A 6424-nucleotide genomic window follows, 5' to 3' on the forward strand; every position below is an offset into this window, starting at 1 on the left:
AAACCTGAGCTTAACAAGCTCGTTGAAGAAATACAACAGTGGCCTCTCCTCACAGCAGCAGTATCTCTTTCCACCTTCATGCACCTGAGTCAGTTTGTAGCTCATGAGAAATAGCAGTGGCCCAAGACAGGGGCCCTCCAAGAGGATATTTTAAAAGAAAATCAATGTGAATAAACTGTAATTAATAAAAATAATTAAAGAATAAAATCACTACACAAATTCAAGACAAGGAAGAGAATGTTATTTATAAAACAAAGATAAACCTCAAATCCTATGGACAAAAACAGTTCATGATTTATTGATTTTTTTTTTATTTTTTTAATTTTTATTATTAGTTACATTTTATTAACTATGTATCCCAGCTGTATCCCTCTCCCTCATTCCCTCCCAAACGCACCCTCTCTCCCTCATCTGTTTAAATTTATTTTTAAAAAGTTTTATGCTCCTGCTAATGAAAACAAGATGCTAATTGTGCCTGGATGGCCTTTTGTAGACAATTTTTATTTCCATAAGGCCAGATTATCTGTGGTTTCAATTTCCCCATATGACTTAATGTGTTAAAAGTAATTAGTGATTAAATTAAGATAATGAGGCTTTCTTTAATTTACTTGTTTTCAGCTCACATGTAACCCCCAAACACAACAATTTCATTCCCTCCTGACCATTTACAGTTATTGTAAAATATAGAACATGGCAGTTAAATTTGTCCTCTGAGTCTGGCTCCCCTTGAGGGAACACTCTGTGCAGCCCAAAGCTTTTATAATGAGAATAAATCATGTTTCGTAGCTTCCTAGAGGCCAGAAGTTTACAAGAAACTTTCACTGACAAATTAAAAAAGGATCAAACTGAAAAAGTAATATATCAGGAATAATTTTTTTAATTGAATAAACAGCCATCAATAAATAAACCTGTAAAGTAAGTTTGCCTGGCTTTTGATGTAATATAAATTAAAAAATTTATATTACATTAGGAATGTATTTTTTCAATTCTGAATTTTTAAATATGTTTGGAAAATATTTTGTTAATGTTTACAACAATAAGGAAATTTTTTTTTCAATGCAGTTTATTCAGGAACATTGAACAATCCTCGGACCCCGGGGAAAGCCAGCCCACAGCTTAAATAGCCTCTGGGTAGCCAACCCAGGCGTGCCACGGGGGCAATGCAGATAGGTCCACATACATGGAAGCAAGCCAGATCCTCGGCCTTAGCCAAATGTGGAATTGTTCGTGACAGAGAGCACTCACCATCGGGAAGGTGGAAGGTGGAAATTCACTTTATGTAACTGGTTTTGTCTGACATATGTTAGAATTGCAGTTTACTATTGATATCTGCATTAATCTCTCATGTTCCCTGTATGGTTGGTCTAAATATAGGTGTGAGAAAGACAGAAGGTAGGAAATACATTTTGCCTGGGAGACTGTCACTGTGAAGACAAACAGGACAGTGTGTATGTGCAGACACAGTAACTGAAGTCAGCAGGAACAAAACTTTAAATTACAGGAGTTTTGTTTTAAAAGTCATGGGAGGATTTGGAAGAAGAAAGGGATAAATTTTGTCATTATAATATACTCTTAGTTTTTTAATTAATTACACTTTATTCACTTCGTATCCCCCCATAAGCCCCTCCCTCCTCCCTCCCTGTCCCACCCTCTCTCCCCCTTCTTCAAGAATGCCCCTCCCCAACTCCACTGATAAGGGAGGTCCTCTTCCTCTTCCTTCTGATCTTAGTCTATTAGATCTCATCAGGAGTGGCTGCATTGTCATCTTCTGTGGCCTGATAAGGCTACTCTCCCCTCAGAAGGAGGTGATCAAAGAGCAGGCCAATCAGTTCATGTCAGAGGCATTACTATGTAACCCACTTGGACACTAAACTGCCATGGGCTACATCTGTGCAGGGGTTCAAGGTTATCTCCATGCCTGGTACTTGGTTGGAGTATGAGTCTCTGGGAAGACCCCTGTGTTCAAATTTTCTGGTTCTGTTGCTCTCCTTGTGGGGTTCCTGTCCTCTCCAGATCTTATATTTCCCACTTCTTAGATAAGATTCCATGCACTCTGCCCAACAGTTGGCCATAAATCTCACTGACTGCTTTGATAGTCTGCAGAACAGAGCCTTTCAGAGGCCCTCCGTGGCAGGTTCCTTGGTTGTTTCCTGTTTTCTTCTTCTTCTGATGCCCATCCTCTTTGCCTTTCAGGATGGGGATTGAGCATTTTAGTCAGGGTCCTCTCTCTCTTGATTAGTTTCTTTAGATGTACAGATTTTAGTAGGTTTATCCTATGTTTATGTCTATAGGAGTGAGTATATACCATGTGTGTCTTTCTGCTTCTGGGACAACTCACTCAGGATGATCCTTTCCAGGTCCCACCATTTACCTGCAAATTTCATGATTCCCTTATTTTTCATTGCAGAGTAATACTCCATTGTGTAGATGTAGCACAATTTCTGTATCCATTCTTCAGTTGAGGGGCATCTGGGCCATTTCCAGCTTCTGGCTATTATAAATAAAGCTGCTACAAACATGGTTGAGTAAATGTCCTTATTGTGTACTTGAGCCTCTTTTGGATATATGCCTAGGAGTGGTATGGCTGGATCTTGAGGAAGCGCTATTCCTAGTTGTCTAAGAAAGTGCCAGATTGATTTCCAGAGTGGTTGTACAAGTTTACATTCCCACCAGCAGTGGAGGATGGTTCCCCTTTCGCCACAACCTCTCCAGCATGTGTTGTCATTTGAGTTTTTCATCTTGGCCATTCTGATGAGTGTAAGGTGAAATCTCAGGATCATTTTGATTTGCATTTCCCTAATGGGTAGTGACGTTGAGCATTTCTTTAAGTGTTTCTCTGCCATTCGATATTCTTCTACAGAGAGTTCTCTGTTTAGCTCTGTTTCCCATTTTTTAATTGGATTACTTGATTTGCTGCTTTTCAGCTTCTTTAGTTCTTTATATATACTGGATATCAGCCCTCTGTCAGATAAAGGTTTAATGAAGATTTTTTTTCCCAATGTGTAGGTACATGTGTGATCCCCAAAACTCTACCAGGGAACTTCTACAACTGATAAACACCTTCAGCAAAGTGGCCAGATACAAAATCAGTTGAAAAAAATCAGTAGCCCTCCGGTATACAAAAGACAAAAGGGTTGAGAAAGAAATTAGGGAAACAACACCTTCACAATAGCCACTAATAACATAAAGTACCTTGGGGTGACTCTAACCAAACAAGTGAAAGACCTGTTTGAAAAAAACTTTAAGTCTCTGAAGAAAGAATTTGAAGAAGATATCAGAAGATGAAAAGATCTCCCTGCTCATGGCTTGGCAGGATTAACATAGTAAGAATGGACATCTTACCAAAAGCAATCTACAGATTCAATGCAATTCCCATTAAATTACCAACACAATTCTTTACAGACCTTGAAAGAAAAATTCTCAACTTCATATGGAATAACAAGAAACTCTGAATTGCTAAAACAATCTTCTACAATAAAAGATCTTCTGGAGGTATCTCCATCTCTGATCTTAAGTTGTACTATAAAGCAACAGTTATAAAAACTGCACGGTTCTGGCATAGAAACAGAATGGTGGATCAATGGAAACAAACAGAGGACCCAGAAATAAACTCACACACTTATAGACACCTGATCTTTGACAAAGATGCCAAAACCATACAATGGAAAAAAGATAGCATCTTCAAAAAATGGTGCTGGTCTAACTGGATGTCTACATGTAGAAAAATGAAAATAGATCCATATTTATCATCCTGCAGAAAACTAAAGTCCAAGTAGATCAAAGACCTCAACACAAAATCAGACACATTAAATCAGTTAGAAGAAAAAGTGGGGAAAACCCTAGAACTCATTGGTACAGTAGACAACTTCCTGAACAGAACACAAACAGCACAGGCTCTAAGAGCAACAATCAATAAAAGGGACCTCATGAAACTGAAAAGCTTCTGTAAAGCAAAGGAAACCATCATCAAAACAACTGCATTTCCTCTTCTATAGCTAAAGAATGCCTAAAACATATAGGAGCATTACAGGATCAAACAGCAAATGATTCAAGTCACAGAAAAGAACATCAAACCTGAGAACAAGAATACTCACTTGCTACTGCGCCTTGGACAGAGCAATCTTGGAAGCCTGTTTGTATCTACTCACACCTACTCTCTGGGTTCTAAACAGCTGCTCAGAATGAACTTTCTGATTTCCTTAAACAGGAGCCAGATTCAAGATGACAGGAACCATAGTGCCCGAGTGATTTTTGTCTTGTTGGGATTTCTAGAAAATCTGAGCCTTCAAGTTTCTGGTGTTCTTGACCATCTACGTCATTTCCTTGTTAGAAAACATGGGTCTGATTTTAATTATCAGGATCAATACCAAACTCCATAATCCCATGTACTTTTTTGTCAGCCACCTATCATTTATTGACATTTGTTATACTTCTGTTAATACCCCTAAGCTCTTAGAAATCATGATTACTGAAGACAAGACAATCTCCAAGGAAGGTTGCCTAACACAGTTTTCTTTGGATGTACCTTTCTGGTAGCACAAACACTTATCCTGTCAGTGATGGCATATGACAGGTTTGTGGCTATCTGTAACCCTCTGCTCTATACAACTTCCATGTCTCCAAAACTCTGTGCTCTCCTGTTAGGTGGAAGTTACCTCTGGGGTGGACTCTGTTCCTCTACACTCACACATTTTCTTTTACAACACTCTTACTGTGGGTCTAACATTATAAATCACTACAGTTGTGAGCACTCTGCCATTCTCTCTATATCTTGTTCTGATACTACAATTAGCCAGTTGGCATGCTTAATCATATGCACATTCAATGAGGCTTTCAGCCTCTTACTTATCATTGTTTCCTCTGTGGTCATCTTTGTCACTGTTATCAGGCTTCCTACTAAAGGAACACTACAAAAAGCCTTTTCTACCTGTGCCCCCCACCCGACTGCCATCTGCTTCTGCCATGGGGTCATTCTCCTTCTGTACTGTGTACTCAAGTCCAGGAGCTCACTGCTCATGGTTAAGATCATCATTGTGTTTTACAGCATGGTCATCCCTCTGCTTAATCCTCTTATTTACAGCCTAAGAAATAAGGATGTGGAGGACATAGTCAAGAAATTGATTCACATGAAACTGCTATTTCATTCACTATAGATATGCACACGTGTACATGTGCATTTGAGCATGGACTCAAACATGTTTATTGCTTTAAAGTGGCAACCCTCAGTTATAATTTTCATTCTCAGTTTCTTATAAAATATTTGGAGAATTAGAATTATTTTGATGCCTATACATTCATATTTATTAAACTGCAATTTGCCTTGACATTATTTGTTGATGCATACACAGTTGAGACATTTTTGATGCCCATTAAAGGAGTAATATTAATTTTTCAGTGTGTCAGAAAATTTAGAAGTGTTATTTTCTACATAAGTTTAAATTATGTTAAATTAATGTATTCATTTTTAATCTCTTTTTCACATATTTTAATCATTTTTTTCTTCTACCAGTTCCTTCCAGATACTCCCAAACTCTATGAACTAAACCAACTTCCATGCATTCATTTTTACTATCACTGTAGATAGAATAAAATATCATGCATATTGTCCATTTATGCTCAAAATATTTCATCAGTTTTCTCCAGCAATGTCATTCAATGCTATGATGGATCAAGATATTCTGGAGAAACCTTTACATCCTCCTTGTGGCCCCATCCCTTTTCACCTTACAGTCCCACTATCCCTCCTTCCTCCCCTCCCAGTCTCACCCTTCCTCTCTCCACCTTCTCCCTTTTTCCTAAGAAAAGAAAATTTCCTTTTCCATTCCCCCCAGCTCATCAAATTGCAACAGGACTGAGATTGTCTTTTTCTCCTGTGGCCTGACAAGGCAGTCCTGACAGGGCAAAGTCATTTTTAAAAAAGTTAGCAAGTGAGTCCATGTCCAGTGCAGGCCCCATTTCCCTTAACAAGGACCCACATGAATCCTAATTGTCTCATCTACTACATCTTTGTAGGAGGCCTAGGTCCAGTTCCTGAATGGCCTTTGGTTGGTGCTTCAGTCTAAGCAAGCCCCTCTGGGCCCTGATTCTTTGGTACTGTTGAGAGTTCCTTGTAGAGTTCTTGTAGAGTTCCTGTCACCTTCATGTTCTGTTATCTTTCTTCCCCCATTTCCCTAAGACTGGCTACACATTACTCAAAGCTTGGCTATGAGCCTGGGCATCTGTTTTGAGGTGATGTTGGGTAGAGACTCTCAGAAGACAACTCTGTCAGGTTCCTGTCTGCAAGCTTAGCAGAGTATACTTCATAGTGTCAGGGACTAGCACTCACCGAGAGGGTAAGTCCTTGGTTGGTCCAGGCGTTGGCTAGGCATTCCCTCAATCTCTGCTCTATCTTTATCCATGCACATCTTGTAAGCAGGGTCAATTT

General features: G+C 39.0%; 1 pseudogene; it reads left to right on the plus strand.

Annotated features, from left to right (window-relative positions):
* Window positions 1-4181: 4181 nt before the first annotated feature.
* LOC110543432 (olfactory receptor 1165-like) lies at window positions 4182-5153 on the plus strand (annotated as a pseudogene).
* The last annotated feature ends 1271 nt before the right edge of the window (window positions 5154-6424 follow it).

The sequence above is a fragment of the Meriones unguiculatus genome, chromosome 2 (genome assembly GCF_030254825.1).
Source record: "Meriones unguiculatus strain TT.TT164.6M chromosome 2, Bangor_MerUng_6.1, whole genome shotgun sequence".
Taxonomy (NCBI): Eukaryota; Metazoa; Chordata; class Mammalia; order Rodentia; family Muridae; genus Meriones; species Meriones unguiculatus.